Raw genomic sequence first — 15,436 nt, 5'->3', positions numbered from 1 at the left:
ACACACACACACACGTGTGGTGTTCTTTTTAAAATTTTCATTGTATTTATTGTTTTGGGTAATATGGAAAAATAGGGGGGGGGGCACGAGGGAGTGTGGGCATTGGGGCAGGCGGGGTAGGGTTTGTTTTGGGGGGATAGGCAGTGTCATGACGTTGTGTGTCCACCGTTGCAAATCCCGTTGTGTGTGTTTTTTGTTTGCATTTTTGCATGACGCACGAGCGCATGTAGATAGGCTAGGCACATTTTCTTTAGTGCATTCATAAATTTTGTGTGGAACCATCGTTTGAATGATTGCATTGCATGGCTTTTTAATTTGCAAAGAGCGTGAATGATTAGGCTTGAAATTCTTTTTCATAGCATATTTTTTGTTTCGGTACATTGCATGGAAGAACAGGTTCATATAAAGAGAATGTCTATTTTGAAGATTCCAAGGATGAGTATACCATGAAAGAAAAGAAGGATGAAGGAAACTCAAGATTGGGATAAAGGGACATTTGGAACATCAACTTGAACTTTGTTTTGAAGGGAATTGATTGGGTTTACTCTTCTGATGAGAAAGTTGTTCCAAGGAAGGGTCATTATGAGACACTCCAGATCATACAACGACATCATTTTGCATCTCACCAAAAAAGAATGTTCACTATAGTACAAGTGCAGAGTTCCTACTTTACTTTTGTTAAAGGGGCTCTAGAAAATATTCAAGAAAGGCTTCTTGCAGTTCTTCCAAAATATGTGGAGTCTTATAATCATTATACATGTCAAGGATCTTGGGTGTTGGCTTAGCTTACAAGCAACTGCCAAACTGTTAAACATGCCAGTCAGTGACTTACACAATATGGACCAACAATTGATTGAGGCAGATCTTTCTTTTGTTGGAATTGTGATTGAAGGATTCTTCACATGACCTTGTGATGTTTACAGGAAACAAAGCTTTGACTACTTGCCCTCTGGCATCTCAAGTACACATATGGACAAATGTTGTATTGATATTAACTTCACAAGACATTCGACCCTATAAAAAAAGAGAAGTTCTGACTTAATCTATGAGCTATAGCTAGTTTGCATTTTTCGTCCTGATAAAGAAGAGCTTATATTTACAACCTTTAAATTGGTTGGGTGTACAACATTGGTGTGTGGAGATGGCATAAAATTAGATGTTGGAGCCTTAAAGCAATACCATAAAGGTGTAGCGCTGCTAAATTTATTGCAAAGTATACCTTAGTGTATCAACTTATTAACACTATTCTTCCTTGAGATGAATTATCTTACAACGACATTCTGGAGTGAAAAGATGGCGATGGAAAAAGCTTCATATCCGTCAGTTGTTTTTGAAGGCTTATAACGGCCTAAATGGCAGCATCACTGTCATATTCGATGATGTCAGGCCAACGATGATTGAGAAAGTGTGTTTTAGAAAACGTAAGAGCTTTGAAAAAGCTAGAAAAAGCCATGCAATAATTTGAGGTGGCAATTGTTATAAAAGAAGAAGGAGAAGACAATGGCGATGGAGGCAGAAGAAGGAGAAGTCAACGACGATAGGCATAGAAGAAGGAGAGTGACGATGGAAGAGAACCTTCCTACCTACTTGCTACATGCCATTGAGAAACTATGGCCAGCTAAGGAGCATTACCTGTGGAAGAAGGAGACGTGTAGAACACTCCGACAAGACCATCTCTATCAACGCGACCACGACATCTGTGACTCCAGTTGTGAGGACATAGCCACTTTAAATGCCAGAGTTAATATTGCTACGGAGTGTTGGCTTTCTCTCTTTGACAGATAGCAGCCGCAGTCGACAAATCCCACACCAATGTACCTCCCATTGCAAGTTATGTCGTTATCGACAATGGCCGTGCGCACAACAATATGGGATCAGATGAGAACCACCACTCAAACAACAACACCATCTCCAGAAACTTTCTTCAGAGGAGAAGATTGCCAACCTTATGTAGCTTAATGAAGTTCTCATCAAGCTCGAGATGGAGCTGTCCAACTATCGTAAAGAAGTGAATGAGTTGGGTTGGAGAAGGATGCCTTGGTGGTTCGGAAATAGGCATTGATTTCATAAAAAACAAAAGGTCGAGGATGAAATTATGAAGTCTGAGACAAACTTGAAAGATGTCACGGACAAGCTGAATCAAGTACACTATCACCTTAGTTCCTCTTCAAGAGTTCGAAGGAGCACAAAACGAGAGTATTATCTTCATCAATAAGTCATATTTCAAGGTGTTACATTGTGAGCCTTATCTTTGAAGAAGGTGTTCTAAAGAAATATTGATGGCATCAAATTATCTACAAGGAAAAGGCTTTTATCTCACCCTTTGGAACCTTAATACTTGAAAGTACCATATCTACATGATCGAAAACACTCTCAAATCACTTCTCTTTTCATGCATATTCATGACAAATTATGCTCTATTGTGACCAAACTTTGAAGATCTCTTGTGAATTGATTCATTGAACTTCTTCTAATCTATCCTTTGCGTGCACCAATCAAGAAATCTATGTATGAGAATATGTATTATGATGTATTGTGAAGATTGAAATCCTTGTATTCCCACTTCTTCTTATCATATCGACATATGTAATCAATCGAATGTGAATCCTAACCATTCTCTACTCCATGTATTTATCTTGACTTGAGTACTCTTCTTTATATTTTTCTCCCATCTTGCTAAGTGTCCCTGCAGTGAGCGACTTTCACGAACCCCACACAAATCTCGTTTGACATGAACCCAATGTGAAAGCATTGCTTCTGATCATCGAGATGGTAGACTCTTTGAATAATCCACCCACTTCATCGATTGCTTCTTCTCTTTCGAATGATGAGATGAAGACATTATTACAAACTCTTTCTTCAGCCATTATGATGCAGAATCAGTAGATACAGTTATTTGTGCAGCAGATAGCAGCAGCAACAGTTGGATCAACAACAACTATTGCATCAAGAACAAGAGCATACACATGGTGCGACCAAGGCAATTGAGGCTTGGTTAGTGACTGCAAATTATTTGATGGCCAAAATGTTTTAGCCTATCTTAAAGCCTTTGAAAGCTAGATGCGCTTCTTCAGAGTTTTGTCCAACTTTTTTATGGCTTGTCACTCTTGCTTTGCGGGTTAGCGTGACAGATTTGTTTGTACAAGTCTCCAACTAGAATGTTTTCAGGAAAGCGCTCAAAGATAAAAATTTTCTAGAGGATTATGGTATTGCTACGCAGAAGACATACAGAGAGCGGGTCTATCAACCCAACAAAGGTCTTACTGTTTCTGAGTTGTTGCGGGAGTTTGAAGAGTGATACAACTAGTTGGATGCACTGAGCATAGAGCTCTAAACTCAGAGAAAGTGGAGTTATTCTTGAAAGTGGCTGATCCTGCACCTCAGGATGAGTTGAGAGAGCTTCTTGAAGATTGTACATAGCCTATGGGATTGAAGATAGATTGGCAGGATACTATTGATGCGGTCTCTACATTGACAAAGAGGCGGAGATGGAAGGATCGCTTACAGAATGGAATGGAGACACCATCAGCAATTTCTTCTCCTACCACGACCTCTTCTACTTCTCCTGTTGCACCATTCACTACTTCTATTTCTCATCTTGTGTCTATGCCTACCTCTATGCCTATGCCTATGTCTATTCCTATTGTGGTTGTCAGACCATCTACAAAACCGACTGTCGAATATATGGTGGAGGAAATTTTAAAGAACTTAAAATACCTTCAAATTAAGATGACCAGAATGGAGTAGGAGCCGGTTAGTCTAGCTTCAAGTTCAGCCCCGACCTCTTCTACTTCTACAAGTTCTTTTAGGAATGATCGTGTTCACCGTTGCATGTGGTGTGATAGTCCAGATCATGAGCGGAAGGATTGTCAAGATTTTGAAGAGGCAAAAAGGCTAAAACCAAATTTTGGTAAGGATGGTATGAAAAAATTATTAGAGGAGTCTCTTTTATGCTCTTCTTATATGATGCGAGAGGTGGCAAGAGAAGCTGTTGTCTATGGTCTTCAGTTGGAGTAGTTGCCAAAGGACAAATCTCCTTTATGGGCCTATGCATTGCACGCAGAGAAAAAGGAAAAAGCTTCATCATCTGAACTTTCAGCCATAGAAGATGTGATAAAAAAAGGGTATGGATGGAATGATCGAGCTGATGTCTTTTCTATTTATGCTTATATGGCAAAATCTCAAGGATTTGAAGCGCTTGTTGAGGAGAAGCGAAAAAGAGATAATGATCATCCTGAAGATTCGAAGAGGGTGACTAGGAGGAATGATCTAGCTTCTTAGTCTTCTTCTTTAGGACTAGAGCAGAGTATGGCTGATGTTTAGAAGACGAAAGTACAGGAAGATGAGAAAGCCCCAAAGACGAAGGATCCAAAGCCAAAAAAGCAACCTGGATTCAAGCTGCTTTTCAATATTGAGAAGACTAGGGACTTGAAAAAGGTACTTGAGGATTGGATTCTTAATTGTAAAATTGAATTTACTCTTGGAGAATTCTTGGGGATTTCCAAAAGAGAATTTCATGATGTTATCATCAACATCATTAAAAGAAAATGATAGGTTATTGAAGAGCCGACACATGATATGATCCATCAAGAGGCTTTAGTTGTTGCTAAGGCTATTCTCTATGGGTTGCAGATTGAGGAGATTGATTCTGATGAGGAGTCTATAGATGGAGCTTTATGTATGTAGTCCAAGAAGACTCTTCAGCCTTTACTTCAGCCCATACAATATGCTGAGAGTGATGATGTGCCTAGATTGGTGCCTCATAGCCATTTTTCTTGTAGTCACTGGGCTTGTGCGACTATGAAGAATGTAGTCAAACTTGGTGAGACAGAGACCCCTTGTGTTGCTCTTTTGGATTATGGCTCCGATAGTAGTGTGAGGTTTATATGATATTGATAGATGGCCGATTGATGTGGATCATGGTTGGCGCATGCATGTGGCCAATAACACTGCAAGAGATTTGTATGCTGCTTGTCCAGACTTGAAGATTTCTATTGGAGATGTGGATGAGTCTTATCATTTCTTTGTGCAGAACTCTTGTTCCTATCCTATTATTTTGGGGCAATCATTTATTGTTGAGTCTCGAATGGAGACCAAGGTTTTGGATGATGGGTCTGCCTATGCATGGATCTGAAGCAAGGATGGAAAGAGGGATGTCCAGTTCATGATAGTTTGTATCAACCATAAGCGGAATAAGGATTCTTTGAGAGTTTTCCCTCTTCCAGCAAGAGAGCCAAATTTTTGTTAGGTACCACTGTCTTGCGAGACGATGGTGGTATGAGACAAAGGAAGTTCTCACCTCCTGGTAGCGACAGTTTTTCCTCATGTGTTTATGGTGTATCCATTGAAAGTACTTTGTTTTTTCAATATATTTCTGATATGCCTAGAGCTGCCAGGCAATATGTGAAGAGAAAATAAAAAGAATTGAAGCTTCTAGGTGTTTTGCAGGAAGAAGACATGGTAGATGGTCTCTATGATGGGCTTTCATGCTCATATACCATGAAAGAACTTTCAGTATTGCTGAAAACTGACAATCAAGAGTTGTCATATGTCTTATAGGTCCATTCTCTGGTGATGTATTGCGAAATTATTGATTTCATGCTTCAAGAAAATTTGAGTGCTGAGAATTCTCAGCAAAAAGTATTCTTTGCTGACATATTTTAGCAAAAAGAGTTGGATGCTACTGTTTATACACAACAAAATTTGTGTTTACGAGGGTATTTACAACAAGGGCTGAAATTTGCAGGTTGTAGCAATGAAGCCAGAGTTTAGACAAAATATAAGATAGTTGACAAGAAGGTTAGACCAATTGACAGTTGACAAGAAGGTTAGACCAATTGCAGGACCGCTATCTTTGGATAGTGATGAGATGATTAGGAGAGCTGCTATGCAACCTCCTTTACGAGATCCTTCCGGTAATGGTCATAGGTTTTCAGCAGAGACATTGAAAGAGATGAAGATTGGGATTGACGATTTTTTGCTTCCAGAAGAGATAAGATGTTTTGAAGAGATGTTGTGCAGACATGGGAAATATTTTACTTTTTTTCCATATGAGATTGGATGCATTGATCTTAGGTTGTGACACCCATGGTTATTTTTATCATTCTCATGTCCCTTGGAATCTACAGCCTATTTCGGTGCTTAGGGTTCACTTGTCTAAATTGGTGGAGCTTTTGAATGAGCGGATCAGCATGGGAATTCTAGAGCCATCTTTAGCTCCATATTCCAATAGATGGTTCACAATTCCTAAAAAGAATGAAACACTCACATTCATACAAGATTTACATCCAGTGAACAGGGTCACTATTCGAAATGTTGGTGCAAGACCTATTGTGGATGAGTTTGTAGAAGCTTTTGCTGTGTTGGGAGTAAAGGCACCTCTGCCTAGCCACTCGTGTATTACTACATTGACAGTACCCGCCACTGCAGACTGGAGGTGGTGGGCGCCCATTATCATCACTTTATTCTTTATTCTTTTAGTGACAATTTGAATAAAGGAAGGCCCGGTCACACATTGTGACTATTGGAGTTCCCATTTGGTCTCTCTCTCTTTCTTGCTCTTTCTCTCTCGCCATAGCTCTTCCAAGCAAGCTTTGATCCTTCTCACCTTTCAATTGGTATTAGAGCATGGTTGCTGGAGCATTTTGACTTTGTTTGTGACTCCTTTAGCTTCCTATTGATTACCTACACTCATTGGGTCTCCTTCTCGGCAGCCATAATCAACTCTCCTGGGCTCTTGTCACTCCTCGACTTTCTGAGCACCTACCTGGCCCATTTGGGCACCCTCAGGGAATTCCTTTAGAGGTATTGGAGATCCCTTTTGTTATTTTACTTCAGTCCATAGGTTTTGTGAAGTAGGGCAACCATGTTCTCTTGCTTCTTGTGATGCCTACTCTCTATTGGTGACTTTGCTCTTTAAGAGGGAGCTCCTGGGGGTCCTTGACTACTCCCCCAACCTTGTCTTGACCTTGCTCAACCCTTCCACACGCCCCATATCAGTTTGGGCTAGCTTGAAGACCTACAAAAATTTCATTTTTTACTTCAGCCCTCCCTTGGCACTCATTGGTAGCTTGAAAACACTTCATTTGGCACTTGGGAACACCCCCTTGATGCTCAACATTGGTGGTTATCATTGGCATTGATTTTTGGAGTGATTTACCTCAATCTAGGATTGTTTTTCACAGTCCACATGTAGCCACAAATAGTGTTACATTAGCACTTTATGTTTATGCTTGGTTGGCATTGACATTGGTTGCTCGGCTGGAATGCGCCCTAAATGCTAGGGGAATGTATGCCTATGATGTGAGATGCTTTTGGGGCTGAACTTACTCAGTAAATGACTATTTTACATAGTCCATAGGCAAACCAAAATAGGGAAACCCTCTGTCATTACACTTTATGCTCATGCTACATAGTCATTTGATGCCCGGGCTGGTGCCTATACATATGGGAAAGTATGCCTATGGTTTGTCTATGGTTTTGAGCTTGGATTGAGCCATTGTTTGCTCAATTTTAGACATTTATTTGCTACTAAAATATTCAAGGCTGAAGCTTATTTTTTTATGTTTGGATATGCCTCTTGGATTTGGGCTATGTCTTGGATACATACATTAATGTAGTGATTCTCGGGGATCGACATAGAGCTTGGATTTGCTCTTGAATCAATGGTTGAGCTTGAGATCGCTTCACATAGAATTTGGATCTTCATCTCTGATGTACTTTGCTTGTGTCTAATCAGTCTTGACATGCTTGTGGCCTATGCCACTACTACATGCCAGTTACATTGTTTGGAGTTAGATGCTACTTAGCCTTGACCATTGATTTCCTGGAGCTTACTTGGCTATTTCTCAGCTTGCCATAGTTACAGTTTGGATGTATTTGATGTCTATGAATTCTATGTATGGATGCTACACGGCCTATATTCTCATGAGATCTTATTGATGCTTGATCTTGGATCTTTTGGCACTGGTGCTATCATATGCCCTTGTTGAGCTTCTTTGCTTGATATTTACGGCTTTTATGCCAGTGGGAGCATCTTGGCATGCTTGATAGACATTGAGTAGGTGGTTTATGCTACTTGAGCATTTAGATACTTGAGACTAGGATCTTCACTTGGATGTTGCATGGTTGATATGTAGTGGTCACAGATATACTTGGGTTAATTTGGGCTTTGCACTCCTTGAGCATACACCTCTTTGTGTCAGGTCTTGCCAGTGTTGTGTATATTTTTTCCTATTACACAGGGGGTATTCAATCGATGTTTGTATGACTATCACATGATGATTTATGTCCGCTTGATGCTAGTTATGATTTGACAGTCAGTGGTTGACTTGGTGCATTCATTTTGCCTACAATTTGCTCTCATTGTACCTGGTTGTAATTTATTACAGCAAGCAGTTATGTATGGACTGATGTGGAATTTTCATGTTGAATCATCTTGATTTTATATACTTTTGATGGTACTTGGTGGGCAATATCATTAGCTATAAGTTCGTGGTCATTCTGCCTTGGTTTTGGTGGTATTTTGGCTGTTTACAACTGAAAAAAACAAGCAGTTTTGAAATGTCTACACCATTTTGGATTGTAATATGGCATCTTCTTCCATTGACAGTGCTATCTTCAACATCATTAAGCTTGATGGTACGAATTATGCATACTGGAAGAGCCAAGTTTGACAAGTATTGTGCAGAAATTTCAAATAAGGCCACTAAGGATGCATGGCGAGTAGCCTGTAACTATGACTGATGACAAATGGGATGAGCTTGATGAGTTATGCAAGTCCACCCTCATCTTGTCTCTCATTGAACATGTGCATTACAATGTGGTTGAGGAAGCTTAGAGTGCTTGTTAGCTTTGGGATAAAATTAAGAACCTCTATGACAAGAAAAGTCTAGCAAGTCAGATGTATTGGTTGAAGCAACTTATGGACATGTGCATGAAGGAGAATATGACAATGTTTGCTCATTTGATCTAGTTCCATACTATTCTCAAGAACTTAACTTTGTAGGGCATTACCTTCAATGATGAGGTTACTCCATTGTTTTTGCTTGGGACTCTGAGTGAGTCATGGGATGTATTCCGCACTGCCTTATGTGCTCTTGCTACTATTTTGAACTTGCCTAATGTAGAGAGTGCTCTTCTGTAGAGATAAACTGTAAGAACTTGTATACCTCTCGTGTGTCGCATGGTTTGACTATTAGAGGCAGAGATGGTAATGGAAAGAATGACCATGGGAATGGCCATGGCAGAGACTCACAGAAGTCCAGGTCTAAGTTACATGGTAAGTCACGTAGTAAGTCTCTTGAGAGAAATGCTAATGTGACATGTCATCATTGTGGCAAGAAGGGTCATATACGCCCACATTGTTATGAGTTGCGCAATGAGAAGTGCAAAGAGAAGTGGAAAGACAAAGTACAAGAAAAATCCTCTGATTGCAGCATGGTACTTGCAAAATCCAACGTGAAAATCAAGGAGATAAATGGCATGTAGACTGATGACTCCGATGGGGAGTACATACTTGCAACTAGTTCTTGTGATGCTATCCCATTGACCGAGGTTCACTCTATGTATGCGCAATGCTGGCTTTTGGATTCTAGTGCTTCATTTCATATTACAACATGCTGTGAGTGGTTCCATTCCTACCGCACTGTCTCTGGTTCAGTTTGCTTGGGTGATGATAGGTCACTTGCTATTGTTGGCATTGGGGATGTACGGTTGCAATTCTTTATTGGCAGTACTTTTCTGTTACAAGATGTACGTCATGTACTTGCACTTACATGCAATCTTATGTCTGCGAGGTAGCTTGATGATGCTGGATTTCATGCTTCATTTGGGGATTTTGCCTGGAAGATCACCTGTAGTAGCAGACTTGTGCTTGCTAGAGGTGCCAAGGCTAGTAGCCTCTATTCTCTCATAGTTGATGAGTTCTTTGTTGACTATGTTTTGTCAGTCACTTCCATCCCACATGTATCTCTTTGGCTCTCACCTTTGATGAGGCTATGCACAAGGGTGAGAGTCACTCTTGGGAGAGGGCTGTGCAGTTTGAGATGGACTCCCTGCATAAGAATATAACTTGGGATTTGGTTTCCTTGCCTATTGGCAAGAAGAATTTGCTATGCAAATAGGTGTACAAGATGAAAAGTACCCTTGGACACCCCAAGCCAACTTATAAGGAAAGACTTGTTGCTAAGGGTTTTAAATAGGAGCATGGAGTTGACTTTGATGAAGTCTTTTCTCCTGTGGTCAAGATGACCACCCTACGCTTGGTTTTGGCCTTAGTTCATAGCTTGACTTGGAAATGTATTAGATAGATGTCAAGATTGCATTCTTGCATGGGGATTTGCACGATGAGATTTACATGGAGTAGCCTAAGGGCTTTGCAAAACCTGGCAGGGAGCACCTACTGTGCAAGTTGAAGAAAAGTCTTTATGGCTTGAAGCAGGCACCTAGGGAGTGGTGTCATAAGTTTGATGCTTTTATGTAGTCACAAGGCTATAGCAGGAGTGCTATGGATTCGTGTCTTTATACTAAGATATCTCATGATGGCTCATTGCTTATTTTGGCACTTTACGTGGATGATGTGCTGATAGTAGGAAAAGCTCATGATGAGCTGGATGCTCTTAAATCTCAACTGAAGAAGAGCTTTGAGATGAAGGATTTGGGACATGCCTCTCACATTCTTGGTATGCACATTAAGCGCGACAGGCATCAGGGACTACTCTACCTCTCATAGAGGAAGTGCATTCATAAAGTCCTTGAGCGTTTCTGCATGCAAGATGTGAAGCCTATTGGACATCCATTACCTTCTTATGTGAAGGTCTCAAAATTGGTGTGTGGAGATGGCATGAAATATGTTGGAGCCTTAAAGTAGTACCATAAAGGTGTTGCGCTACTAAATTTACTGAAAAGTATGCCTTAGTGTATCTAATTATTAACATTATTCTTCCTTGGGCTGAATTATCTTACAATGACATTATGGAACGAAAAGATGATAATGGAAAAAGCTTCATATCCATAAGTTGTTTTGAAGGCTTCTAATGGCTTGAATGGCAGCATGATTGACATATTCAATGATGTCAGGCCAACGATGATTGAGAAAGTGTGTTTTAGAAAATGTAAGAGCTTTGAAAAAGCTAGAAAAAGCCATGCGATAACTTGAGGTGGCAATGGTTATAAAAGAAGAAGGAGAAGATGACGGCGATGGAGGAAGAAGAAGGAGAAGACGATGGCGATAGGCATAGAAGAAGGAGAGCGACGATGGAAGAGAACCTTCCTACCTACTTGCTGCATGCCGTTGAGAAAGTATGGCCAACTGAGGAGCATTACCTGTGGAAGAAGGAGACGTGTAGAACACTCTGACAACACCATCTCCATCGGCGACCACAACATTTGTGACTCCAGTTGTGAGGACACAGCCACTTTAAATGCAAGCGTTAAGATTGCTACGGAGTGTTGGCTACTTCAAAGAGCAGATGGCGCTCTACCTGTTGCTTTCTCTCTTTGACAGATAGCAGCCGCAGTCGACAAATCCCACACCAATGTACCTCCCATTGTAGGCCACATCGCTGTTGATAGTGGCCGTGTGCACAACAATACAGGATCGGATGAGAACCACCACTCAAATGGCTCCACCATCTCCAAAAGCTTTCTTCTGAGGAGAAGATTGCCAACCTTATGTAGCTTAATGAAGCTCTCGTCAAGCTCTGTCCAAATGTCATAAAGAAGTGAATGAGTTGGGTTGGAGAAGGATGCCTTGGTGGTTGGGAAATAGGCATTGATTTCATAAAAAACAAAAGGTCGAGGATGAACTTATGAAGTCTGAGACAAACTTGAAAGATGTCATGGACAAGCTGAATCAAGCACACCATCGCCTTAGTTCCACTTTAGGAATTCAAAGGAGCACAAAACGAGAGTATTATCTTCATCAATAAGTCATATTTCAAGGTTTTACATCATGAGCCTTATCTTTGAAGAAGGTGTTCTAAAGAAATATTGATGGCATCAAATTATCTACAAGGAAAAGGCTTTTATCTCACCCTTTGGAACCTTAATACTTGGAAGTACCATATCTACATGATCAAAAAACCTTTTAAATCACTTCTCTTTTCATGCATATTCATGACAAATTATGCTCTCTTGTAACCAAACTTTGAAGATCTCTTGTGAATTGATTCATTGAACTTCTTGTAATATATCCTTTGCATGCATCAGTCAAGAAATCTATGTATGAGAACATGTATTATGATGTATTGTGAATATTGAAATCCTTGTATTCCCGCTTTTCCTTATCATGCCGACATATGTAATCGATCGAATGTGAATCCTAACAATTCTTAACTCCATATATTTATCTTGACTTAAGTACTATTATTTATCTTTTGCTCCCATCTTGCTAAGCGTCCATGCAGTGAGCAACTTTCATGAATGCCGCACAAATCCCGTTCGATTGCGGGCACTAGGATGGGCGGACCTTTGTGACGGGCAGGGTAGGGACTAGGGAAGTGGCCATGTGGAGGAGAGGAGGTGCGTGTTGCGTAGGGAGCCCCACAAGCAAGGCCGTGTTGGATAGTGTGACGGTGTGATGGGGTCCTGCCGATAGGTGGTGGTCTTCTAGTGGGGTGGCGGCCGACAGTCCAAGCGATGGTGGCCAATGTCAGGAACGTTGTGATAAGGCCTATGGCGGACTGGCAATGCCGGTGGTGGCGATGGAAGGCGACGTTGGACGCTTAGGACGGCATGGAGGGAGAGGAAGGGAGGAGGGAGGGAGGAGAGGGAGAAGAAAAGAAGGGGGAGGAAGGAGGGAGAAGAAAAGGAGGGGGGAAGGAGGAAGGCAAGAGGAGGAGGGGAGAAAGAGAGGGGGAAGGAGGGAAGTGGGAGGAGATGGAGGAGGAAAGGAAGGATGTAGGGGTACGGGGAGAGAGAAAGAGGGAATAAAGAAAGAAAGGGAGAGAGAAAAGAAGAAAATAGAAGAGAGACAAGAAGGAAGAGAGGGTGTTGCTGTGGGGTGGGAAAGAGGTTTTAAAAAAAAATGTTTTGTTTTTCTTTTAAAATGAGGATTTCCCCCTGTCTCATGCATGAACGTGGGGGGGAGGGGGGTAAAAAAATTTGCAACGAAGGGGCCAACAGAGTAGGTGGGGCATACACACGAGGAAAGAATGACATCATGGATGCATTGACGCGTTGGAAATCACAAAAACGCAGGCCTTCGCATGGAAACATGCTAAATGCCAAAACATAAATTGACAAAAAAATTAATAACAAGTAAACCAAGCACCGGATGAATGGATAGAAAAAAGGAAAAATAAGGTGAAGGATGAGAAGAAGAGGGCGGAAGAGTGAAATAGGATGTCCGGGGATAATTAAGGGTGTTCATATGGAAAAATGAAGAAAATCGGGCCGACAAACACACACTGAAATTAATACCAAAAAATATGTCAGCCAAAACAAAGGAGAAATAGAAGGAAAAATATTCACGATGATATGACAAGTAGGCTTGTCACATCAAAATGTAGTTTCAACAAGGATAAAACTCGTTCACATGGAAAAAATGGAAAAACACACCCAAAAATGGGAATAAAAATTAATACGAAAAAAATCAAGCAATCGAAACAAAGAAGAATGAAAACAAAAAATGTCAGTAGGGAATGGTAGATATGATAAGGTAGAATGGGGTTTTGAGGGTGGTAGGACATGTTTACATGAAAAAGATCGCAAAAATACAAATAAAAACGGGGTCAAAAATTAATTCAAGAAAATTTGTGCATAAGAATGGAGTGCCATGAAAATAAAAAATGTGAGGAGAAACCTGTGGGATAGAAATGTCAAGTCAAAATTCATTTTTGATTACGTTAAGGGGCGTTCACATGAAAAAATAGAAAAACAAGCACGAAAACACACGAAAAAATTAATAACATAAAATTAATGGGCCAAAATAGGATGGAGGAAAAAGAAAAATTATGCAAGGGAGCAAGGCAAACAAGGCTATCAAATCAAAATTAAAATTTGAGGTGATTAGGGCTCAGATGGAAAGAGAGCCAAAAATCACACATGAGAGTACCCAAAAACACAAAAAAGGTAATAATGGACAAACCGTGCCTTGGAATGACAAACACTAAATGGAAAAATGCCAAAATGAATGTGTAGGTTAGAGATCTCACCCCAGATCGCTATTCTGAAGCAAAAAAGACATGTTCACATGGAAATACATCAAATTAGTAAAAAATTCTTCAAAAATTAATCTCATGAACCATGGCTTGGAATTGAGAGTTGTAAAAAGAAAAAGTGTCCAATTCGAAGGGATAAAGAGGACTGTAAGGTCAAATGTCAATTTTGAGGAACATAAGACAGGTTCTCATGGAAAAGTGGCAAACAAAGGATAAATAAAAACAGACAGGAATGGCCCAAAGATGGGGTGAAAATAGGAGGGGTGGGAGGGGAAGGGACCCCATCAAGGAAAGATTAGGATATGGTATGCTTGAATTGTTAGATAGGGATGTTCCCATGAGGGTATGCTAAATAGATGCGCAAGGATGTGTCCCCACACTTAAAACGTTAATAGATGGGATTGACTAATCAACAATGGTCTAAAACATGACCACAACCCATAAACATGCACCCCCACACTTAAAGCATGATAGAATCTTGTAAAAATAAGGGGTAGGTTTTAGAAAAACTTGGCATGATTGCAGATTGTCGAGGTGAACCATTGCTGTGCTGACATATGAAGGATCATAGTCATTGATAGGAGGTACCATAGCTCGCCATATCACACTCATCTAGCATGGCAAGGACCATGCGGCAGAACCCAGGGAGGTAGCTTTGTTGATGAAACGTTGATTGTTTTGTTGATGTCGAAGTATATATCACTCGATCTCAACAGTCACTCATGTTGAAATGTTTGATCAATCGCTCACCCCACGACTCACATCACTCATTGGGATAATAATCGAAACCCATATCTCACATCCAGTTTAGAAATTGACAAGAGGGATGGTTCAGAGGGAGTATGCCCAGGTGCATAGTTGATGGTGCATCAGTGTGTCCCAGACCATTTAGCATAGGTGCAAGACGGAAGGCCAAGGAGCCTTGTCGTGCAGTGCACCAAACAAAATGATGTGTGTGTAGTGATGATGGAGGTGGCCCATCCTATGTGTGCATAGGGAAACAAGAACGTACCTAATGCCAATTGTTAGAGCATCCCTCAAACCTCACCTCTCAGTTGATAAAAGGAAAATTAATCACACTCAACCCCCCCTCTGTCTTGTGCTCTGTTAATAGATATAGGAGAGCAACCTGTTCCTCACATCCATTGATGTAAGTCTCAGTGCCACTTGTGCAAAGGTTGTATGCCTTGTGCACAATTGATAGTGCAATAGTGCATCTCGCCGTGTGCTGGTATACGGTGTGAGAAGAAAAGCTAGGGGGAGCCTTATAGTGT

This window comes from Lygodium microphyllum, chromosome 4 (genome assembly GCF_053477565.2).
Source record: "Lygodium microphyllum isolate KBCC chromosome 4, Lygodium_microphyllum_v1.1.10, whole genome shotgun sequence".
NCBI classification, from domain to species: domain Eukaryota; kingdom Viridiplantae; phylum Streptophyta; class Polypodiopsida; order Schizaeales; family Lygodiaceae; genus Lygodium; species Lygodium microphyllum.
Note: the sequence above shows the minus strand (reverse complement) of the source record.